The sequence below is a fragment of the Mus pahari genome, chromosome 10, assembly GCF_900095145.1.
Source record: "Mus pahari chromosome 10, PAHARI_EIJ_v1.1, whole genome shotgun sequence".
Taxonomy (NCBI): Eukaryota; Metazoa; Chordata; class Mammalia; order Rodentia; family Muridae; genus Mus; species Mus pahari.
Genome location: NC_034599.1, coordinates 29,284,677 through 29,310,941, shown reverse-complemented (window position 1 = coordinate 29,310,941; position 26,265 = coordinate 29,284,677).

Here is a 26,265-nt window from a genome sequence, read left to right as displayed (position 1 = left end):
GAAAGGTGGAGGCAGAAGGATGAGAAGTCCAAGGTCATCCTCTGCTACATAGCAAGTTTGAGGTCATCCTTGGCTATGTAAATTCCTGTCACCTAAGTAAATAAATAAAAAAAAAAAGAAAAAAAAAAAAAAAAAAAAAAAAAAAAAACGGAGATGTACAGGCTGCTGTCCTGAAGTACTTTCCAATCCAGTATAAAGCTATAAAAACCGAGGCATTATTTGATTTGGCTGCTATTTATGCCTTCATTCAAATGTTCTTGCTATAAATATTTATGGAGCCACCTGAGTACCAACTTTGCATCAGGCACTATGTGTGGCCACTGGCAATACAGAAATTTAAATGGTACACAAGTGTCCTTAGAGATCTCCTGCAGTCTGGGAGAGGTAAAGGGGAGGGGGCAATATAAACTTCATCAGGAAGCCAGAAAGGATCCCATGAGAGGAAGGAGGCAGGTTCTCTGGAATGCAAGTGCTAGGTTGTTTCCCAGCTCCACTCGGCTGGGCCTTTGAAGCAGGAAAGGACGGGCTTCAAGCTGGAGCTTGTCCCACCTGAGTCAGAGACCCTGGTCCCCTTCGCCTTCTCATTCTCCCAGAGCAGAGGGATGGAGCAGCGTGGGGGAGGCACCAGGGAGCAGAGAAGATTAATTCCCAAGTTTGATTTCCTTTGAAGCGTTTTTACTTGCCTGAGTCAAACTTGCTGTGGAAGATGATTCATTACCATCTATTTTAAATCACGATCAGGAAGCACAATGACACCCTGAAATGACAGGGAATGTATTTCAAGAGAAGAAATTTTTAATTTTTTAAACTTTCTCTTTTAGAATAATTGGGTTTTGTGCCCCTTGTAGAATATACTGGAAAGAAAAGTTCTAAAAAATGTTGAGGAATTTACTACCAGCAATAGAATCCACATAATATTTATACGAGCAAAATGTAGTAAAAATATTTTCACTTCTTAAGAATCAAATATTACGGGGGCATATTGATTGCAATGAGAATCTTTTTTTTTTTTTTTTTTTTTTAAACTTACCCTTTCCCTACATCCAAGTGCAGAGAAAACCACTACTAACAATTTGTTACCAACATTTCTAGTCTTTTGCTAGGCACTTTTGTACACATATAAAAATAAGTACCAATGCACATGCACATAAAGGGAGTCACATATAATATGTATTATTTTGCAATTACATCTTCCTTGAATTTAACAATACATCTCATAGATTTTTCCAATGATATTCTGCTTTAATATGCCTGGAGGAAACAGAAATTGAAGCATTCATTTCCTTTTGTGCTCTGCTTTCCCAGGAAGATTACCTTCTTTCATCCATATCTGATCCAGGCTTCCAATGAAGCAGTAATTGCTGGCCAGGTCAGGGAGAGGGGGCAGGGAGGGACAGGGTGAAGGCGCAGGAGATAATATGAGCTACAATGGATCTCTAGGTTTTAAAGTCTAGTCCAAATACAGGGAATGGAAACTGAGCTGAAATTATTTTGTGAAACTTTTAGAAAAACAATAATTGACTGGCCCTGGGGAATCAGATAGTCCTGACCTCAAACTGTTGACTGGCAAGCTCCTATCGGTTGATTGTTCTCTATGTTCAAAACATGTCCAAGTGCTTTAGTGATGTTCTTCCCAGCACTGCCACTCTATTGATGAGAAGAGAGAGAGAGAGAGAGAGAGAGAGAGAGAGAGAGAGAAAGAGAAAGAGAGAGAGAGAGAGAGAGAAGGGAGATGTGGAAAGAAAAGTGGAAGTGGGTTAGGAGGAGGGAGTCTGGGGAGAGAAGGGAAGGCCTTTGCCATCTGCAGGCATGTAGTGAGTTTCAGGTATCTCACATAGTAATTGAGACCTCATTCTCTCAGCCATCCAGAAGGAGAGAGAGAGGGGAAAAAAACTTCTCTGGAGTTTTTCCCAAGCTCATCTGCTTTCTACACTCACACCCTCTGTTGAGAGGACTGAGTCTTGGGAAGCATTCTAATTTATTTGGTTTTAGACTCAATTAGCCAGAGGATTTGATCCACAGGGCCCTGAAATCTTGTCCCTTTCTTATCTCCCCAAACATAAGCAATCAAATTTCCAGAAACATTGATTTTATATCAGTAAAGGAGATTGATTCTTGAATGTGCAAAATATAAAAATATCTTGATGCAGAGGTTGGGGAGGTAGGTCAGTGGGTAGAGGCACTTGCTGCCAAGTCAGACGACCTGAATTTGATTCCTAGGACCTTCTTGGTAGAAGGAGAAAGCTGACTCCCCAAAGTTGTCCTCAGAGCTCTACACACTTGCTGTGGTACATGTGTGCGCACACACACACACACACACACACACACACACACACACACACAGAGATTGGGGGTAGGGAGAGAGATATTCATACACACATAAATGTGGTTTAAAATTTATCTTAGTGTAGTTGGAGAAACAAACAGAACTTCTAGGTCTGTGGTGAAGAATCACTAAGTCCTGGAGAACACAGGGGAAATGCCACCAGGGTTTCTAGGGAAACTATCAAAGAGAATACACTTGGAGAATAGCTAAAAAAAAATGCATGGGGAAGAAACAATGTTGATTCTTTGCAGTTACCTTGGCAGAGAAGTCAGGGGAACTCCTGGCATAAGTTAAGGTGCACTTGGCACTTGTGGCCTAGAAGGAAGATGGTTTAGCTGTTAAGAAAACTAACTTCTCTTGCAGACGACAGAGGTTGAGTTCCCAGCACCCACCTGACAGCTCACAACTGCCTATAATACCCTTCCAGGAGAAATGATACCACTTTCTGACCTCTGTGGGCTCATGTATACATGTGATATATAAACATACATTCAATGCATATGTACACATGTACGTATAAAATGCAAATCAATAACTATTAAAAGTAAGGTGCACCCGGATGGGACTCTAAATGACGTTTTTGTAAGATGACTCTTTAGGGCAGTGATTCTCCACCTGTCGGTCACAACCTCCTTGGGGCCAACATATTCTGTCACAGGGGTCATCTAAGTCCATTGGAAAATATAGATATTTACATTATGATTCAGAACAGTATAAGAATTAGAGTTATGAAGTAGCAAAAAATATTATGGTTGAGAGTCACTACTACTTGAGGAACTGTGCTAAAGGGAAGGTTAAGAACCACTAGTGTAGATAGTCTCTGTAGAGTTGAATGGATCAGTGATGGGTGTTACGAACACTATCAGAGGTTCAGAATCAATGGTAAGTTGTTGTCACTCTCCTTGCCCTGGAGTGGAAAAGGGAGGGATTAGAGTTATTGGGCCGTTAAAGAATAGGTCTGTTGGCAGGTGACCACCAGCAGGAAGTATTGTCCCAAAGGAAGGGGACATGGAGGAGACAGTTGCTTCTCTTCCCAGCACTTCCATCTCTCCTGGTGTCTCTTAATTTCCTAAACCCAAGTAGAAGACAGGAAGAAAAGGAACCTGAAGCCAAATTCCATGGAGCCAGGACCTCAAGGCACAGAGACAGATCAAGGTGGTGATGCGAGGAGGTGATGGCTGGAGGGTAGGATAAGAATCATTTCTAACAGAGATTTAGACCGGAGACTAAGACTGGTCAAGGCAGAGAACTATGGCTCAGGATTAAATAAGAAGGGCAAAGAAAGTGCTGCCTGTGTCACCCTGTGCCACAGGAGCCTGAAGATACAGAGTAAGCTACCTGTCACTGAATCTCCAGAGCCCAGAACCTTTGTAGATAGCAGGGGCTGACAGAGAATTCCAGGCCCAAGGCCCCTGACTCTAGGGATAAAGCTAGACCTCTCCAGGGAGATGGGGAATGTCAGCATTTTCTTTTTTACAGACACACAGGAGGATGCGCATTTTGATACATTATCAGCCATATAAGCAAAGTAGAAAGGAATGATTGCAATTACAAGCACTTAAGCATTTACTTTGGCATGCAGAGTTTTGAACTTTGTCCTGGATATAGCGACAGACACAATGCAAACCTTGCTTTATTTCCTGAAGCTCATTGTTCAGAATGAGTCAGGGATGGCGGGCGATTATAACACAAGCTGGGATGAGATTAGTGATCCGGCAGAGGCCAGTGCAACATGTGCTGGGAGAATAGCAAAGTTGGAAGCTAATTCTGTGAACATTAAAGAAAACAGACCAGAATTTCAGAAATAGAGGGCAGTGATGATGGGGGTGACAGCTGAAAGGCAGAGATGTGCTTGTAGGTAGAGTGTGGGAGTGGCTGGGTCCTGTGAGAATAGGACTCAAAAAGTCACTTGAGGTTGGACTACAGGGTACGGAATACAGTTCAGAGGCATATGGGACTAAGGCAGCCTGTTCAATATTTTTTTCCTTTGACCTTATTGCAATTGTTTGGAGAAGTGTACTCTAAAGACCCATGTCTTGAAGTCTTAGGGGTGGGTGTCATTGAGAAAAGTCTTTTGGTTGTCCAGGCAGTGTCCTTAAAGACCATTATGAGAACTTTTGGTTAGCTCCCCTTTTCTTTCTGGCTCATGAAGTGAGTGGGTTTGCTCTGCCATGTTCTCCTGGCATTTTGGGCTACATTATTCCAAGCCTTAAACAATGAGGACAGCTGACCACAGACTGTAGTCGTCACAAGTGTGAGTTAACAGCCTTTGTCTCTTTGAAAGTAGATTGTATCATGTATTGTACAGTAACATACTAACAAAGCCCCCACTTCCTTTTCAGAGTGGTGCATTTACTTTTACTTTAATATTTTTTATTTTTTTTATAAAAACCACGAGCTTCCTCAGGTTGTGTTTACAGATACACAAGCGTCATGTGACTTTACCCTCACAGGTTGGTAGGTACCCACTAGGCGGTTTTCTGGAAAAGTAACAGTATGGGCAATAAAGGGACTCAGCTGCCCAACCCTGTGGCTCTTGCCTCCATCAGGAATGTGAACCTGATGAAGAGCGGGCATGTTGTATCTTTGGGAGAGTGGGAAAGGAAAGAGAAAGAGGCGGGGTCTTTGATATCTTCCTGGAGCAGCGGCTTCTGTCTTGCGGTATCTTCTCCCTGACTTTTTACTTCATGAGAAAAGAAAACCCATAGTTATCTTTTTGTGGAAATATGTTGTGTAGACCAGTACAAAAAATGAATGCTGGAGTTTTTGGTGCAGATGTTAGAGTCACTGGAGCCCAGGAAAGACAGAGCAGGACCTGAAATGAATGAACTTTACATCTAATGTGGATGCACCTCAGACCAAATAGTTTAGGATCGGCATTGGAGGATCTGCTTACTCCAAATCTAGCTCTCACCCTCGCTGTCCAGGTGGATCCAGGGTCTCACTTAGCATCCTTTCATTGAAGACATTTGGTTTTCACAGGTTTCAGAAGGACCATGCAGCTCCATGGGTTTGACTTGACCAATGGTGGCAGGGGCGGATTCCAAAGTATAGAGCAAGCCAGCCAGCCACACAGTTATTCTGCATGGAGAGGCAGAAAACAGCGGGGTGAACCAGAGGAGTGTGGATGTAGGAAACAGAGCTGCTTGTGAAATCAATGGGTCTCTCAGCTCAACTGGATGGAAGCCGTGCTGCACAGAGAAGCTGTAGCTGGCCGACTCAGAAGTGAATAAAACACAAGGAAGGCCAAAAGACTGATTATTCTTTGATATTACAAAAGTTAGAACAGATTTTTTTTCTAAGATGCAGAATACTGTGTGCCCTTATCTCACACTCTTGGGAAGTCAGAGATGCAGAAGGCAACAATAATAAAAATAGCTTTGGTTCATGTCACACGTCTTCCCTTAAGAACCCAAGGCATGTTTATATAGTTGTTAAAAGTTTATCATTGCTGTACCCTTGTACGAAGAAGTGAGTCAAGTGATCTCCCCCCCGTCTCTCTGTCTCTCTCTGCCTTTCTCTGCCTCTCTCTCTCTGTCTCTCTCTCTGCCTGTCTGTCTCTCTGCCTGTCTGTCTGTCTCTCTGCCTGTCTGTCTGTCTCTCTGCCTGTCTGTCTCTGTGTCTTTCTCTCTTTCTCTGTGTCTGCCAGTCTCTCTCTATCTGTTTGACTGTCTCTGTGTCTCTGTCTCTCTATATCTGTCTGTCTGTCTGTCTCTCTGTCTCTCTGTGTCTGTTTGTATCTGTCTGTTTCTCTGTGTGTCTGTTTGTCTCTGTCTTTCTGTGTGTGCCTGTTTGTCTCTGTCTCTCTGTGTGTGTTTGTCTCTGTCTGTCTCTGTCTCGGTGTGTGTCAACCTGTCTCTCTCACTGTCTGTCTACATGTCTGTCTGTCTCTGTGTCTCTGTCTCTCTGTGTATCTCTTTGTCTCTGTGTCTCTGTTTCTCTGTGCATGTCTGTTTGTATCTCTGGCTCTCTGGCTCTCTGTCTCTTCCTCTGTCTTTCTGTCTATCTGTCTTTGTATCTCTCTCTCTCTCTCTCTGTCTGTCTCTGTGTTTCTGCCTCTCTCTGTGTCTGTTTGTCTCTGTCTCTGTTTCTCTGTGTCTGTCTCTCTGTGTGTCTGTTTGTCTCTCTGCCTTCTGGCTCTCTGTCTTTTCCTCTGTCTGTCTGTCTGTCTGTCTGTCTGTCTGTCTGTCTCTTTGTCTATCTGTCTCTGTCTCTCTGTGTCTGTCTGTCTCTGTCTCTTTCTGTGTGTCTGTTTCTCTCTGTGTGCCTCTGTCTCTCTCACACACTCTCTCTCCAGAGAGACTGTTGTCTGAAAGATAGGAAACTGCTCACGATGCCAAGGCCAGGCAGGGGAATGAGATCTGCAACTAGACTCTAGTGACTAGAGAACAAGCCAGCCTAACCCTTGACCTGGGGCTCCTCTGGAACTTAGAGATGTAAGGAAAGCTAAGATTTGAATGTTCCCTTGATGCATATTAATGATTCTGAATGCACAGTCTAATAAATTCTCTCTGCCTCTTCCTTTCTTTTGATACACCGAGTTTCTCTCTGGAGTAAGACCTTTAGGCTCTAGTTGTACCCAAGGCTTTTACATGCATACATTAAGAATAAGACAGAGGTTTCCCTGCCTCAGTTCCCCCACACTGATGGGGTTCCATGGAGGCGAGTTTTCCTGGCTCGCTCTCTGGGATCCTTACCTGCTGATTCCGTGCATTCTGAAAGGTCAGCTCTCTATTTTGAATTTTTTTTTTTTTAACCTACATCTAACTGCACTTCAATCTCATACACAATCTTTCCCTCAGACTTCTCTTACAAACAATGGGGCAGAAGTGGTATATTTTAATCCCAAAATGGCATCGGAAAGCGTTCTGCAATGCCGCCAAGCCAGCACTTTCAGAAGCATCTGATGATATTAATTTCAGTCTATTTCCTGAGGTTTGCAGGAAACTCAAATGTAGAAAGCGCTGTGGCAAAAAATTAAAGCTTCGTGGGGGAAAAGGAAGATTGACAGGAAGCGGGGCTTCAATAGGACAGCTTGCAGCGAGAAGAGCTGTCCTCTTTTCTGCATATCTACATATGTGCTGGGAAAAATAGCTGCCTCTCCTCCTTGCTTCTCTGGGATCACGAATGGCCTTGTCTGTGTGCTGTAGGTATGTAACCACTGGGAAAACATACACAGGATGATGCTTAGGGGCCAGACATCTATAAAAAAATGCATTTTTCTTTCCATTTTTCATCAACTAAAAAGACCCTGAAAGGTTGGTATGGTCGGTTAGTTTTATAATCTGTGCTTTTCTGGGGGGCCTTGATGTCCCCCACTTCCCAAATGTTTTAAGTTTAATCCTTTAGGGAAAGAATTTTTCTCTAAAGCATCCACATTCAGAGGGGATTCGGAACAAACCCTACCCAGGAGCACCCCTGTCTCTGGTTGCGGAAGGATCTTTCTTTGTCTGCTTCTCTTTTGCAGTTGATGATGGAGCAGGTGTTCTTGGCTGCTTGAAGCCAGCCTTCTCCTGCAGTGTTCCCTCTCAGGGTCTCTTACTGTTTCCCCACCAGTAGGTGGACACAGTTCTGCTCAGCACAGGCAGGCTTTCTAATGTTTTCACTGGTGAGCTCTGCAAGGTCTTTGAAATAGCCAGAAGGAATTCACAAGTAGGTCACTGGTGGGTCACCTGTGAGGGTGGGAACCGGAGAGGGACAAGCACCACATCCCCCAAAGATACAACAGTCCAGCTGCTTACCTCCACAGTGACATGGTTTGGAAAGTAAGACCTGGTGACTCTTGCCTTTCCCAGCTGTCTCTGCTTGTTGCTACAAGATTGCTGAGGGCTACATGCCAAACACTGGGAACGCCTGTGGATCTGCAGCTTAGTGAAGGAAAGAGGATACCTTGGAGTTCAAGGGAAGATTAGAATCCTTGGAAAGCATGAGAGGAAACATGGGTCCCCCGAGGGCGGACAATCTGCGGGGCTCACCTTCATGCAGGCGAATCTGAAAAGCAACCAGGAGAACTCTTTTGGGAAAGGAGCCAGGTAGAAGGTACCCAAGCTGTGCTGAGCTCCGCTCTGCTCTGGTCTTGCTGTGTCGAGGGCCAAGTGACACTGTCCTTTCCTTTCTTTCAAATTTGTAGGTGCAAGACATGCCCAAATGTCACCACGGATGGTGTTAGGCCTGCTGTGAATTGTTGTTCTTGGCACCAGGCGAGAAGATGGGGTGAGAAAACAGTTTTAGCTCACTCCTCACTGCGAACTTTAACAGAGACAAGGAATCAAATTCAGCAAATTCCCGAGCCTGCAGGTGACCCTTCTAAGGATCCAATATTCACTATCTCTATTAAATATTCCATTATCAATACTATCTCTATTAAATATTCCATTATCAATACAAGGCCTGGCTGGTTTCTATTATTCTTTCCACTGCACAGCAGAGGCACAGACGGTGAGAGGTTAGGGGATTTCCCGAAGGCAGTCAGGCTGCGATGTGATGGTCACTGCAACCCATTCTCAGGGAAGCGCATGGTCAGTTGACAACCATCCCGACCATCCCATAAACTGTGCTTGTTCCTGCTGTTTTTAAACTGGATGTCAGGATGTATAGGGAAGGATAACCACTGACTGGGTTGGGTCTGTTAAATGAATAGTAAGATTAGAATAAGACTTTGCAAAACTCTCTTGAACACTACGGCCTTCATGCCTCTGTGGTGTGTGCCCAGATGATGTCACTGCAGTACATCTGAATCCAAATAGTGTTTTGTAAGCTTCATTGACCTGTAAGATGAAGCAAACAGGGTCCTCGGGGGTCTTGGAGTTCTGGGGACAAGTGTCTGCAGAGGGAAGGGGAGTGGGAGTTGATCCAGTAGCATCTTGGAGGAATGGAGTCTCTAGAGAAGGAAGCCTCTCAAGAGATCTCCAATGTCCAAGACTAATGAGTTGTACAAAGATGTGTCCAGTTGCCCTTGTTCACTCTCTGTAAACTCCTGGCTGGAAGGCTGTTGCCATACACATTAAAGGCCATCAGGAGAGGGACAATAGGAAGCCGTTTTAGGAGCTGAAAAGTAAGCGTGGGTTTGGCCCATTGATCTGACCACAATAGACAGTTTTTTATAATTTGACTCCTATATTGTCAGACACACAAAAGCATTCGCTCCATCATGAGCGCTGTAAGTACAATTTGGGAGTGTGAGTGGCAGGGGTAAGACAAGAAGTAAGGACAGTGGGAGAAAATTGAGGCTCAGAGGACAGAGAAGTAGCTCTCAAGATTCTGAACACCCTGTGACTGTAGTTAATGACAATTCATTGTGTGCCAAGAGAATTGACTTTAAGTGTTTTGCCACAGAAAACCAATAAGCATGTGATGTAATGCATATGTTAATTGGCTTAAGTCAGCCTCACTATAAATGTGTGTACTTCAGAGCATCTTGCTATATATCATAAGTATGTGCAATTTTATTTGTCAACTAAGAATAAAAATTAAACTCCTATTATCCTCTTTATATAATCAACTCTCAGAAAACTGCCATTTTCATAAAATGTCATAAAATATAAAAGGAAAAAAATTTCAAAATGGAAATTGAACTGTTTTGCCAAATGTAAGCAGAATATATAAGGATGTCATATTTTTATAATATTTATTTTTGTCATCATATAAATAAATGTACACTGTAGAAAAATTGAAACCCCTCTACAAAGAAAACTCACTAGAAAGATAGTTGAAAATAACATAACGTAACAGCTTAGAATGTTAATATGTCTTAATATTTTTCTGTATGAGGTTTTCAGTAAGATTAGTTAAGAAATTATTTTACTGTTTACTATAATCTCTGCTATTAAATATTACATATAAAGAAGAAAACATTCTGTATATCTTATCAAAAAGCTAGTATTTTTAAAACCCAAATTTCCAGACTAGATTTAGATTCCTCTCATCGACTTTGACCAATAACTTGGAATCACAACTCCTATGAATACGTAGCCTTATCAAGGAGCCCAAGGGTCCTTTCTCATTTGAACATTGCTATAGAAGCTCTGGCAAGTTTGCATTTCTCCATCTTCCTTGGTTATCCTTAAAGGATGGGAGGGCAAAATGGTGAGCCTAGGAGGGGACCAGTGTGGCCCAAGCAGTGATTGAATGCCCCGAGCCTTGTGATCTCCCACTATGAGGTGGCTGCTGTTTAGACCCAGGGAAAATCATTTTAAAAGCTGAAACGTTTTGAAGTAACAAGTGGCTGCGTTTTTCTCTTCTCATTTCAGGCCTGCTGAGCTTTACCTCACAGTGGTTGCAGAGGGATCTCTCCATCCTAAGGCTGGAAGCCCTCTATACTTAAGGAATATTTCACAGATTTCCTGAAAGTGAAAGAAATAGGAAAGGCAAAAACTTAATGTTTCCTGAACATTAAGACCTTTGAGGCACGGGTCTGGGTTGTGCTCTCTTCAGAGTCTCGTGCCGTTTGCTTTCCTGATGCTTTGATAGAAAACCAAGATGGGCACGGAAGGGTTTATTTCACTTCCATTTCCGAGTCACAACCCATTACTAAGGAAAGTCAGGGCAGGAACTTAAGCAGGGGTTAAATAGAAATCACAGAAGGACACTACTCATACTTTGCACTCTCTGGCTTGCTCACTCATCTATGCTCCGCTAGCTTTCTCACAGTCCGAGGTCCACAATCTGGGAATGGCACCACCACATAATCATCAGTTAAGATACTGGCCTGCTGGCATGCTCACAGACCAACCTGGTGTGTGCCATTCCTTAGGTGAGGTTCCCTCCTTCCCAGGTGACTATGAGTGTGTCAGTCTGATGCTAAGTAGGGTCATTTCTTGCCGCCTCAGGCTTCCCTCCTCAATACCATTCCTTACTAACTCTATTCTCTGACTTCCAAAACATTAGCTACTTCATTATATGAGCTTGAGATTCCAATGCCAGCCCCAGATTTTCTTTTTCATTTATTGTCCTGTCAATCCCATTGTAGGAGAGGGAGGTACCATCTAGCATAGATTCTGTGAATAAAGATTCTGTGAAGTGAAAGGTGAGAGATTGGCTGCTGGAACAGCCTCTTCATGGTTGAGGAGCACAATAGTCTAACCCACATTGCAGAGGCAGGAACTTCTAACCACATATAGCTCCTCACATTTAAATTAGTTACAATTAAATAAAATCCACAGCACTCATTAATGCTTGCCACTGGCTAAGTGTTCAGTGGCCACATCTGGCTAGTGAGGATTGTATTGGGTAGGTCGATTTCATTGTATAGTCCATTTCTTAGATGGTTTCTATCTTCACGGAGAATTCTGGTGGGCAGAACTCATCTAGTTTCTTCACACAATCAGATTTAAGCTGGTGGTGTCAGGATAATCGCAATCAGAGTTGTCTCTTATCAGTGACAGTCACAGCGATGGTCAAGCCTTGTTTTGATAACAATAATATTTTTGAATGGAGTGAGTCAGTAATAACAAAATTAATGGAATACCAAGGAGCTGAAGTCTGTTTGGAAATAAATGACAGGCATCAGTCTACCCCAGCTGCTGTGGACTAGATCATGTCCTCCTAAATGGCTGTGTTGGGGTCCTACCGCCTAATGTGACTGTATTTGAGATATAAAGATTGTAAAATGTGATAAAGGTTATATGAGGTCACCAGTGTGGGGCTTAGAGACAAAAGGACTCCAGAGAGCTCCCCCTCTCTAATTCTTTCCTTCTCTCCTTGAGGACAGTAAGAGAGTATGTGAACACACAAGGAGAAGGCATCTGGCTGGCTGCTAGTCAGAAAGAGAACCCTCTTCCAGAAACTGCTCATGCTTCTACCCTTATACACGGCTTCCGGTGGCTATGCTGATTTCTGTTGTCTAATACCATCTAGTCTGGGGTATTTTGTTATAGCCATCTGAGTAGACTCATAGAAAGAACTTGTATGAAGGTAACTGCTACTAATACAGCTAGTGTTTGTTTAGCATTTTGTATGATCATTTTGTACAAGTTGAATTCTTAACAAAACAAAAAGCCCTTAAGGTTGTTATGAATTCTCTGGTTTCTATGGATGAGAAAAAAAGAAGTCTGCAAACACTCAGCCAATCAGAGGTCACTCTGACACTAGAACTCAGAGCCCCAGAGCATAAGTTCCAGTCCTGTTTCTATATTGCTGTAGAGGCCTGTGATTGTTCCATTCAGACTGAGCCTGGAAACTCAGAACACAAGGCCTTGTCCCTGGGTACTCTCACGCTGGAGTCTATCCAATAGAAACAGAGAGTTCAGAAGCAATGAAATCAGTATCTCACATTCAACCAAATATTGGTTTCCAGATTTTAAGAACATTTTTCTACAAAGGCATTTTAAGAACAAAATGAGAAAAAAGAGCAATTGGAGAGGGACAGGAAATCTAGAAGGGATTCAAACAGCCAAGAAATTATTTTTAAATGTGAAAATTTGTTGTTAAAAAAGAAAATGCATGTTAAAAACAAAGAAAGGTCATTTGCATTACTTTCCAATTAAAAGCAACATTTAAAAGTCTTGGGATATCAAGTGCTAAGCCTTGTAAGGAGGCCTGACAAGCTGGGGTGAGAGCATTCACTGGTACAGAGAACAGCTCATCAGTAGATACTAAGGTTCAGCATCTCTATGTTAGATCCCAGGAACTAAGTTTCTGGTCGGGAGTCTAAGAAAATACTGCACGTATAATCAAGGACGATCAAAGATGGTCACTGCAGTCACAAAAAACTAGATAAGAGCTAAAAGTCCATGAGTCAATTAATGGAGCAAATGTAGTTTTCTCATATAAAGAATTAGTCATTAGCAATGAAATCAAATGAATTTGACTTAAATGTGACAATATAAACACATCTCAAGACCATAATACTAAGTGAAAAGGACAGATTTGAAAACACATATGTATATATAACTTAGACAACAAGATTTAAGACGAAATTGCTATTACATATTCCTTGAATTCATAAATAGTAAAAAATAAATAAATAGATATACATAAAATTTTTTCAAGGGTTGTGTGAACCAGGGGAAAAGCAGCTGGCTGGCTGTGAGCCGGGAAAAGAGCCCTTTTCTAGAAACTAATCATGCTGGTTTTCCTTTATCTGTCTTTCAGTTGATGAGCTCATTGTTTAACACCACCTCGTTTGTGGTATTTTGTTATAGCCACCTGAGAAGACATTAAGATGGTGACTGACTTTGGGAAAATGTGAGGAGTAGACAGTACAGGGGAGGGCTCAGTTACATTCTCTCTCTCTGTCTCTCTGTCTCTCTGTCTCTCTGTCTCTGCCTGTCTGTCTGTCTGTCTGTCTGTCTGTCTGTCTGTCTGTCTGTCTGTCTGTCTCTGTGTGTGTGTGTGTGTGTGTGTGTGTGTGTGTGTGTGTGTTCACTCAGCCATGAGTGTGGATAGCGGGTACCTTCCTCTGTGGCTCTTCATCATATTGTGTGAGACCGAGTCTGTCACAGAACCTGGAGTTCACTGCTTTTCTACACTAGCTAGTCGGTGAGCCCTGGGGATGCTTTTGTCTCTGCCTCCCAGTACTGCCTCAGACATGAGTGCTCAGCTCAGGTCCTCATGCCAACTCTCCAGCCCCTCAGTTACATTAGGAATATTACTTAATTATTTTCCAAAATAGATATGGAAAAAAAAGTCACTTAATGTACTCAGTCCAGGCAGCACAAGGGTATATTTGTTGAACCATGTCTGTATTTTCATCTCTACCTAGTACATGCAAAGAAATATTTCCAAGCATTTTCCTGGGACAGTGTACCACCCATTTAGTATCCACAGCCAGATTCCAGCAGGCGGACAGGAAGAGACACTCATAAAATTGTCTTCCTGAGAGTCCCAGCAGGTGGAGGGGTGGCTTGAGTGTGATATACTAGCTGAGGTCCGGCAGCATGAACATACTGAACTACACAGATAGTCGCAGGGTGTCTGAGATCTTCCCTTACTAAGGTGTTAAAAGGCTGGGAGAACCATCCCCCACACGCCCTTGCTAGAGGAAAGAGGTCACCACAAGACTTACTATAATTTGGCTTTAACACTCATTTAGCATCTTGGAAAGCAGACCCCCAAACTTCAAATTTAAAATGAAACTTTAAAAGCAATTAATGTGAAACTTGAGCAATTATTTTCTTGGGTCTAAGAGCTCTGTATTGCCAAAACTGGTATGCTTGTTTTACGGGGAGCAGAAGAATAAAAATTTTAATTAGTGGTCTCTTGTGAGTCCCACTGCTTACATATACCTTTTACTTTCAGAGGCAAGCACCCAGGACAACCTTTCCTCTGAACACCTCCCGCTTCCTGCAGCCTCTCCTCTCCGTACTCTACCTTCAAGATTGCTTCAATCATTCAGAAATTTTATATCATGTTCTATATGTCAATCGTCTTTCCAACACATGTCTTTTCTAAGTGCTCTCTGGGGCTTAGCTGATAGAGTGAGTAAATACCCAGTAAGCACCTACTATGTGCAGATGCTATCTCACTGTTTTGATGGGCTTGACATTATGAGTTTTTGTCTTATTTTGTTGCTCTGGGTGCTCTCCTTGTTATTAATTATCCTCCTAGACAGATTAAGAAATCTGAACCTCAGAAAGGTCAAAGGTCTAGTTGCCTTGATATTTAAAGTTCTGGGTCCTAATTCTTGATCAGTTAGTTATGAATTATATGATCCAGGGTGGATCATTGCACCAGCCAGCATCTTGTTTTTCTCATGCCTGAAAGGAAGGGACAAGATGATGCTTAAATTTCCTCTTAATTCTTATTATATGAACAATCAGAAGAGACAGTACAAAGCACGTTTACTGACGTTCTTTCTCTCTTTTTCTTCTGTATATAATGACTTGAGGAATGAGTTGCCTAGTTGAGGAAAATCAAAAGAATCAGTGAGCCAAAAGTTCCACAGTCAATCAAATGTTCCAATGGGCAGTCAGCTCTCATTCTGGCCCCTAGTTCCTGACGTATTGGTGCAGTTGGAAGTTAGCCTATTTATTATAGTGACCAAATGCCTACCAAGCATATACCAATATAAATCATTAAAGCATAAGTAAATAAATAAATAAATAAATGCAAAAAAAAGACCCCATTCATTTTTCAGAAGTTGAAGAGCAATGCCTTAAACTATGGTGCCTTATATGACTTCAAAATGTTCTTAACTCAGAGATGAAGGGACCTTCTGTAAAACAAAGTCCACCAGCTTTTTTTTATTTCAAGCGATTTTCCTAGTGTTAAGCTGCTTTCAAGAGGACAGCTGGGCAATCCAGACCCAGGACAAATACAATTTAGACACAAAGACATTGTATCTATTTTCTCCAGTGGTGACTCTAGATTAGGTCCTGAAATACAAGCACAATCTGGATATCATATCAGATAGTGGTGTTTCTGTGGGTGAGAGTTAGAACTTTAGGACCCAGTGGATTTGGGTAAAAAATCTCAAGATACAGAAATGAGAGTCATTTGAATGAGGGAAGGGGGACTAGTACACAGGACACAGGAGATAGTCTGTGATGTGAAAAACACAAGCTTGTCAACAGTCAATGGAGAGGATGGCAATTTAAGTGGACAAATGTTGACCTGTGGCTACTCATTCAGAATCCGGCTTCTCACAGTTACAGTTATTGGCAAATTGTTTGACTCCTAAACTCTAGCTCTTCATTTACAGTATTTGCCTCATTCTGTTGTCATAAGGCATGGATAAGAAAAGTCCTACATATTTTAGCATAACAACACTCAGTAAAAGCCTGTTACTATTGACCCCGGGTTAGGGATTATGAACATTGCATTCTGTCGAAGTTAGTGATGGAAACGGTGTTTTGGGAGCACCGGCAAGATGAAGTTGAGTTGAGATGGAGTCAGGAGAATAATTGGCAGGTCATGACAATGATCTGGGCATGAGATAATTGGGTCATGGCTTGGGATGATGCTAATGAGATTAAAATGAAAAGAGTAAAAGCGATGCACATCCCAGAATTAAAAACTTTAATGAGTGAAAAGGACAAAAGAGAGGCGTGAGTCCAAAAGGACTGGGAGTTGTTGGACTTAGCCTACTCTAGTAAGTTCTTGTTGAATTCACATAGGAACTGGGTTTAGAGGGTAGTTCATTGATATTAAGGCTAGGGTGGGCCACCCAAGTGGACTTTCATGGGCCATGAGAACTAACCACCCACTAAGAAAATTGACTTCATTTCCTGTTTGAAAGTCCATCCTGTGTCTCTTACATGCCTTTGCCCACCACTTCCATTTCTACATGCCTCAGATACTGTGACATCATTTATTGAGCATTTTACTTTAATTTGACTTAAACTAATTTGTTTGACTTCATCTAAGCTGTTACATCTGTTAGGTGTTATGCGGTAGTTATAGCTTCTCTAATACATATTAAAGTAGAGTCATAACTGTTAAAATAGAAATACTCAGCCATGTAACTTACAAAACCATCCTAGTACCACTGTTGTTATACATACATCTCATGAAGTAGGAATAAAAGTGAGAATTAAAGCCACAGCTAGCCCTGATTTTCCTCATGGACACAGAATAAGAGATGAAAGGTACCAGAGATGAAAAGAAAAGGAGTCTAGGGAACCAGGAAGACATATTGTCACTTGAGTATATGGGGGCAGGATAAGAGGAATCGTTGTGATCCACACTGTCTAGAGTTATATGGCCAGGGTGGGTAGTGAGGCAGGTCACAGTCTGCCTGTGTTTGGAAAGTAAGCCAGCACATGTGACTTGCTGATAGATGTGATGTGGAAAGATGGGTTAAGGAAAAGAAAACAAAGCCCTGAGCTTTCAGCCTGAGCAAGAGGAATGTTAAACATGAGGATTAACTGAGATGTGGATAGCTGAAGACCGTCCAAATTGGAAGAAAGTGAAAGAGGTTTAGGATTCCAAATTGCCCAGTTCATTCATATACTATTCATTTACTTATTTAGCTATTTTTTGTGAGACAAGTTCTTACTCAGCCCAGACTAGACACAGTCTCAGATGAAGAATAAACTCAAATTTCTGATTCTCTGGTCTCTGCCTTCTGAGTTCTCAGAATTACAGTCACAAGTCACTACACCTAGTTTCATGCAGAGCTGGGAACTGAACCCAGGGCTTTGTGAATGCTAATCCAACACTCTATTAACTGAGCTACATCTCAAGCCCATATGTTAATGATTTTAGCTAATGGATTTGTTGTAAATAGTAGAAGCTTAAGGATAGGCAGGAAGTAGAATGTGGGTATTATCAAAATATAGATTACTATTTCTAAACTAAATGTCATGATTGTGACAGTTACAGTGGCTTAGTTATTTAATACAAGCAGTATGCTCCACCTCTAGGTATTACTGGCTTATACCTTCAGAATTTATGTTTCCTGCTTATGTTGTGTGACCATATGTGTTGCCTGAAACTCTGCTTCCACTTTTCTCACCCAGTGACCCAATCTGATGAAGCAAGCAGTAGGAAAAGAGAATTCTGGAAAACTGACATCCATAATGTCATATCCCAGCTCAGAAGAGACAGGGCCATTTTTAGACACAAATTTCCTGATCCTGTATAGTCTGACTGCCCCAGCAAGTTCAAAAGCATCAAGAAGTATAGGTGGCTGGGTCCCCTCATGTTTCCAGAAGCTGGAGAACAGGTGCATCTAAAATAACAAGTAATGTAAGTGAATACTATCACTAGGAGCCGGGGGTAAGTACCTGTGCATTCAGAGGTCGAGGAGGAGCATGAGGAACATTGCGTTTCTGCAATTCAGAAGCTTTGTGCTTGAGTTGAGATGCCCCGGAGAATGGAAAGAACTGGTAGGGTAAAGGGAAGTTGTCAAGGTTAATCCCACTGTTGGGTGAAAGAAGGCAGACACCTGAACAATACCTTCCACTGGCTTCTATTTATATTGAGGAAAACCCAGGCAAATTCAAGCTGTAAGGATAGAAGCCAGGATAGTTTACACCTTTGCAGGGAGAAGGCCAGCTTACAGGGAAAGGTAAGAGATGGAGTATAGGGTAAATAGGTGTATTCCATTTGGGGAAACTGAACCACGTGTTTATTGGGGAAACTGAACCACGTGTTTATTATTATGTATATTTTACCTTGAGAAGGCTTTTAAAAGGAGAAAAAAGGAGTAAGATGTATTTTAGCTTCCAGGTAAGGCAAAGTTGGTTTACTTGCACGGAGAGACATGTGACCTACTTCCTTTTTAATAGCCAGCTGCTTCTTTCTCTGCCAAAATGTCTGGTTCCAGCCAGGGAGTAAATATTTGTATAAATAGGATGCATATCATTTTGCTGTGATTGGCAGTTTAATTAGGTACATGTCCTTTCACTGCTATTGTAATTAGATTGCTGGAAAATCCAGAAATTCCAGGTTGTTACATTTGTCTCTTGATTGCTAGGGTATTTTTTAAATCTATTTATTGTGCTTATGAACATTCTGGTGGTCTTGGCATGGAGGAGGCTACACACTCACTGAGGCTAATCTTGTTATGTTAACAAGGAAATTGCAATGCTAAACAAGAGGTGAAATGGGAAAGAATTGCCCTTAAATGCTCAACTTTTTCCACTGAGTGTCAGTGAGTGGCAAAAGAGAGCTCGTGGACCATTAAAAACCAGCCTTGAATTTAAAAACACCAGCAGCAAACGCCCTTGCCAATTTACAAGGCAATCTTCATCCCCCACTCCATCTTGCTGTCTCTCCTTTTCTCATACTGCAGCCAGTTTCCAGTGATACCATAGCTCTGTTGCTAGGAAGGAACACAGCCTGGAGTCAATAGGACTTGTCCAACAAGGGTAAGAGTAGAGACAGAAGAAATATGGAGGACCACCTGATCCACATCTGTGTCTGTACGGCATTGTTTGAAGTGTCTGCTCAGGAAGACAGTCACCCGAATCAGGCAGAATAAAAATGAGGCTTTGGTCCTTTCCTTGGCTCACAGTGACCCCTTGGATTCGGCGTGCAGTCTCCGGGAGATAATCTCAGCTTTGTATATTTGGATTGAGGCAATGTTTCTCTCTCACTTATAAAAATAATTTACATTTACTCTTTTACATTGTTAATTATGGCAGATAATTAGACTCTCCCTTTCCTCCCAGAGCAAATGACAAGGTGTTTGGATATAAGTAGGTGTGCATTTTTGAAAATTTTATGGAAATTTCAGCTCAAACCTACACACTTTATAAATGCATGGCTTTTAGATATTAGTTACAATATATTACCTCTAATGCAAAAGATAAATGTGGGAAGCCTTACATATTAAATCAAACAATCTTTTGGAGTAGATCACACATGGAAAAATTCATCACAAATTCTGAGCTTCTATCTGTGCCATCAATAATAACCTAATTTTCATCTTGTCCTAGATTTCTAGAACACTCCTTTCCAGGTCACCTTCAGCACTGACTTTGGGGTGGAGGTAATCATGTCTGTCCATGGAACATTTCCCGGGAGTTTGTTACACATCTGTCCTTCAGTTGGCCAGTTCCTGGAGGTGGGGATGCTAAGGATAGAGTCACCAGGGCTAGTAAAGAAGTCATCGAATTACTTAAGGTTAGGTATGACAAGAATTTGGACAAAATGCTAGGGAACCTGGAAACAAGAGGACCATTAAAAAGTCTCTGAGAAGGAAGACTTTGTGAAGAGATAGCCTTAGCTTATCTATCCGTCCTCAGCTCACCTTATAACCTTTGAAGCAATCCTTGTCTCCTTCTCATCTATGATTCCCACCACAGCAATATTACCCAGAATATTAGTCAGAAGCCGCAACCTGTCTCTTCAAGCCTAGAAGTTTTCTTCAGTACTTGCTAGAAGGCAAGTTGAACAACCTGGAGTATTTCTTTCCATCTGCTCTTGAGCCTTTTGCTGGCAGCTGCTAACTAGGTGGTGCATCATTTAAATCCTTGCCTGCAGAACATCTTGAGCTCCAACTCCGCCATACTTTACAGAATTCCATTAATATCCCTGAAGACATATTAGCACAGGATGCGTTTTTAAATGTATTTTTACAAAACAGCTGAGCAGTGGATGGGTAAATATTAATGGATTTATTTATTAATTTTAATCACAATGAAAACAGCCAAGATAAATCCATAGTAAGCATCATAGGACTGTTTGGGTTGCAAAAGAACAGGGGAGGGAGCAGGGAACCTTAAACTGATTAGAATACAAAGAGGATTTCTTTGGTTGTGTAGCACAGAGAATATACATGGCTTTGTCCAGTGAGGTCAGAATTCAGTCTCAGCTTCCTGGCACTCTTCTTCAGGATGGCTTCATCCTTAGCTTCTGTTTGTCAGTCAGGACGGTAGCCAGTCATCTCATGCCTATCCATGAACCTGGATTTAACCCCTATAGTCAAAAGAAAGACTTGGTATTCCAAAGATGGCCAAGGAGAATCTCCCAGACAACATGAACCTAAGTGGAATTGTTTCCCTGAGGAAATTCCAATTCACATGCCCAGAGGGAGGGTGGATGAGAAGCAGATAAAGATAAGCCACCTGCTCTTATTAAACAATTCAAAACTTCTGAAAGGAGCAGGAGACCTGAGTTATTGATTTGTGCCACTTCCTTTGTAAGCTGCGCAGCAGTTATCTCAGTGATGGAGGCTGGATATCCTCAATATTTGTTGGAGGAGAAAAACGAAGAGCAGCGTGCAGTGATCTCTTCTTGCCAGCATCGCTGCCTGCCTGACTTCTGGAATCTGAGAGACCTGATTGCCCAGGAGTCCTATGGCTTTGTGTGTATCTTCCATGTGCTCCATAACACTCCTAGAGAATATTGGTCACATGCTGTGTGAGGACATTCTGGTCAACTATGGACCACATATACAACCAAAATCTTGTAAGATTGTTTCACTACTAATGACATCATAGTACCCCCTTTGTTTGTGAAGATGCACTCTGTGATGTACACACAATGACAAAATCAACCCACAAATATATTCTTCAGAATAGGTTTGTCATCAAGCAATGCATGACTGGGTATGACTGTGTCACAGAGAGCTCTTCTCTGCATGTCTATTTATTTCTCTGTACCACCTCTGCTAGACTCGAAAGCCTGTCAGAACAGGGGCTATGTTTTTTTTCCTCTTTAAATCTTAAAGGACTCAACATAGCAGTGGCGCAAAATATGTCCTCAGTAATTATTTGTTGCATGCATGCATGAATAAATAACTAAATTAACAATCAATTGAGAGGCAGCTCTCTTGAGCCCTTCAGAATACTAGTTTTCTCCTATCTCATTCCTTTCACTTAATCAATATACTGTAACAGTTATTCTCAGACTTGTTTGCACACTAGAATCACCTCGGGGGGGGGGGGAGGGTTGTCTTTACAAAGCCCAGGACACAACCCAGACTGATTAAATCATGATATTTTGTGGACTAGACGTCAATGATTTTTTTTTTTTTAAAGCTCTCCAGGTGGCTTTAGTGCACAGATAAGGTTGGCGAGCCCTGCTTTTGTAGCTCTTCTCTGAAATGTAGTGAAATGAAAGTCATGCCATGATGGCTGTCCTGATGGGTGCCACGGATAACAGCAGTGTCCTTCCTGTACCCCTCAGGAGCCAGCAGGCAACCTCTTGAGTTTTTCTACCCAGTTTTCCAGTATGTCTCCATGGATATAGAGGAAGGCATTAGGCTCTAAAATATCTGCAGGCCGGTATCTTAGTTATCTGTTTCCTTTTATTTATGTTGGTGTCAGAGAGGAAGCTGGACTATTATTATAACAACCAGCAAATTGGAGGTCTTTGCCTAGAGGTACCCATCTCTTGAAAGATCAAATGATGGTCAATTTTGAGTGAATGTAATCAGAGTTAGTCTTACAAATCCTTCCCAGCACAGAGGGTGGTGGCCTACAACCTGGTCAGAGCAAATATCTGTGTATTAGTTACTTCTCATTGCTGTAACAAAATATCTGACAAGAGCAACTTCTAGAAGGAAGGTGTATGTCGTCTCATGGTTGCATGGGATGCAGGCCCTCATGGGGTGCCAGTGGTTCTTACTAAGGTAACCAGAAGAATGATGCTAATGGTCATATCCGCAGTCAAAGCAGAGAGGCATGAGTGCTAAGGCTTAGCTTGCTTCCTAGTCATTTCCTATTTTATTCAATCTGGTATCTGAGTTTATGGTACAGTGACAGCCCCAAGGTGGCCCTTCCCTCTTCAGTGAAACTGCTCTGGAAATGCCCTCACAGATAAACTCAGAGATATGTGGGTGGAGGGTGATTCTTATCCCCAGTCAGGATGACAATGGTGGCTAATATTCAAACTCCTGTTACCAATGAATCTTTAAAATCCATGTGTTCAGTCTTACGGCATTGAATCTTTGTCATTCAAAATAGAGTTTTGGGTATCCACTAGGAGCTTCTTGGAGGATGAAGATTATCAGGTTCTGCTTCAAACCCACTGATTCAGGACCTGCCTGTTATAAAGACCTTGATTGTCCTGAATACAAATGTAAAGCCAAGAAGCCTGGCCTTAGACCAGTGGCTCTCAACCTGTGGGTTGCAACCCCCACAGGAAATACATATCAGATATTTACATTATGATTCCCAACAGTAGCAAAGTTACAGTTATAAAGCAGTGAGGAAAGAACTGGAGGTCACTACAACATGAGGAACTGTATTAAAAGGTCATGGCGTTACGCATGTTGAAGACTACTGACTTAGACCGTCTTGATATGAATAAAAGCTTTCTCATAGATCAAAGAGAGTCTAGAAATCTGTTGATATGGTAGTATCTTGATTGCTTCATGTCTTTACTAAAAAATGTCCCAATATCTAAATCCAATTGCTTGTAAAAACATGTATTTCCACTTTTAGGGCTTTTAAAACAGTAATTGCCCTTGGGTTTCTGTTTTGACGGCTGGGTTTTTGCAATTACCTAAGGGATTCTCAGATCTTGATTTCTGGTTTCTTCACATTAGGAGTTGTAGAGACTCAGCAGGCGTCTGCAGTGCAAGGGCCATGCCTTCTGTAGCCTTGTATTTGCACTGTGTGGGTTCCCTAGCACAGGTGATAGGGAAAACAAATCAAATAAAAACCCAATAAATGTCTGTTTGTTCTTTGGTGGAGGGGGCTGAAGCAATCAGGGCCAGGGAACAGAAATGGGTAGCTTTGTAAAAGAGGCAACAGGGGTGGGGGAAGTGGAGGCCGGAGGTCAAAGTTTAAAGCCAAATTCTTGGAGAGCAGAAAGATGTGAATGGATGAATGGGGATGGTGCTCAGAGAGGGGAAGATGGGTGTTGAGTGAAAAGCAAGAACTTCTAAGCACTTGAACATGGGACAGGGGAATCAATGTCCACCATTTATGGGTATTGCCTAGAGGTCATGCACAGTGGTGGTGAGGAAATGTGGTTATAGAAATGCTGTCGACAGTAGCAGGTTGGTCTGATGATGGGGTGTTCTGCAGAACAACCATGAGATTTCTGCATTTAGCACTTAATCTGGATTTAGTTCTAAGGCTCAGTATGCACGCATGAGTCAGCTCAGGCTGTCTTGATGAACACCGCAGACGCAGACGGGTTCACCTAAAGAAAGGAATTTATTTTCTCATAATTCCAGGAGTTAAAAGTCCAAATTTGGCTTCTCTCCTTGACTTATAGATGGCTGCTGTGTCACCATGTCCTCATAGGACATTTTCCTTGTACAGTGGAAGCCAGTGTCCTAACCTGTTCTTTTCATTTTAATTTACATTATATTTAATTATTTTTTCAGTTTTTTTTGTGTATATGTATGTGTGTGGGTAAGCTATAAAATGCAAGTGAAGGTCAGAGGACAACTTCTGAAGGTCCCAGGGATTTAACACAAGCCATCAGGATTGGTGGTAGGACCCTTTACCTGCTGAGCCATCTGACTGATCCCTAATCTCCCCTTCTTGTAGAACAGCAACAGCATGGGATCAGGACTACCCATTTGAATTCAGCTTTCAATTCTAACCACCCCATCACATTCTGAGATACTGGGAGTTAAGATGTCAACCTACAGATGTGAATGGTTCCAATACGGCCTACGGCGATGTGTACATTATTACCAAGTTAGATTTACCAGAAAAAAAAAAGGGGAGGAACGAGAAACAATTACTTGAGTAGAATCTGGCAGCACAAGGCTAGAAACACAACAGAGGCTAGCCCAGGGTGTAGAGCAAGACTCTTTTATTTCAAAAAACGAGCTTATACAATGTGGCGGTGCCATCCTATAATCCTGGCACTCGACACTAAGGCAAGTCGATGGTGCTAGTTGGAGGCCAGCCTGGGCTACGTAGTAAATCTGGGGCATGATGAGGCTACCTAGGGAAACTTTGTCAAAATAAAACAAACAAACAAGCAGACCAGAAAAACAAACTTAGCCCTGTCCTTTCATTTTTTTTAAAAAAAAAAAAAAAAAAAAAAAAAAAAGAGTTTCATAATTTCACATATGTCTGCCATATGTCCTGATTCGTCTTACCTCCCTCCTTTCTACCACCCCTGTCCACCTTCTTCATAAATCTCTCTCTCTCGGCTTCCTATCTATTCATTTTGTTCTGTGACCTATCAAGATGAATCAGGACCATGTGTTTGGCCCATTGGAGCCCAGCGGGCTCATGGAAGAGTACACAACTAAAGGCAGCAATTTCCCTTTATCCGGCATTTACTTTTTTTTTTTTTTAATCGAAGGTGAAGTCACACAAAGCAGAGCGATTTGCTATTATCACAAAGGTCATCAGTGAATATGCTTGAGACTAGACCCGAGGGCATTGCTGAAGCTCACCACTCCAGAGCCACCCCGCCCCGCCCCGCCCCCACTCCTCAGCAGCCACCTGCAGGACTGGCAGGCAGCACTTCTTAGACTTAAAAAGTACACGCCGGTCACCAGGGATCTTGTTAGACATAGATTAGGATCCATTAAGCCTGAGGTAGGCTAGTGGTTCTGCATTTCCAGCAAGCCCCTAGATGTTGATGCTGCTGTTGCTATGACAAAGACCTTTAACACGTGAAGCTCTATCACCTGGAGCTTGATGGAAAGGCAGCAATTCCCAGCTTGAGCCCAGGTTTAACTTCCTGAAACCCTTGGTATGGGGGTGGAGCCCAGCATTTATCTGTATTTATGTCTTCAGTGCACCTGTGTTGCGTATTTACCTTCTCTGTTTTAGAAAATGCTTGTTTGCTTTGCTCTGTCTCAGAAACATCCTTTCCCCCTCCTTCCTTCTTTCTCTTCCCCCATTCCTTATGTACCCAACCATCTTCTTCCAACTGAGTTATTCTGGACTTCAGATAACACCAGCCATTCCCAGAAAGTCATTAGGCTGAATTTCATTATGTCTTGACACATTTGCTCGACAAGTCTGTGATGTGCTGTGGCTCACCTTTATGTTACATGAGCTCTCAGACACCTGTGCTATTAATAGTTTGGTCTTTTGTGTTCTCTCTAGGCTTTGCTGCACTCACCAGTCCCTCCTCATTACCACATGTACTTCTGCTTTGAATTTGGAGTGGAGGTAAGTCATGCTTAGGCTAATTTGCTTTTATTCTGTACAGTGGGGCTCATCACATCAATGGCAGAGATAATGTCAGGATGGTAAATATTAAAAAGGTTGGTAACACTCAGTGTTGGTGAGGTTGGAGGGAAGTCTTCACTCTTATGGACCACCAGAAACATAAACTGGTAGAGCATATTTGCAGCACTTGGCAACATTTAAAAACTACCTGTGCTTGGGCTCTGTAGTTTTATTTCTAGTTTAGCAGTTTATCTTGCAGAAGTCCACATGCAACACATAAAGATAAATGGAAAAGAATGGATATAGTTGCATTGTTTAAAATGCCAGAACTGGAAATGTCTATAATGTCCATCATTAAAAGAGTCAGTAAGTGGACTGTGATGTACTACTGTACAATGTTACAGAAGCACCAGATGAAGCTGGACAGCCGACTTCAGAATTCCACAACATGCCTTTCCTAGAAACATTGTGTTAGGGAAGGTAACTTTCTTTTCTTTCTTTCTTTTTTTTTTT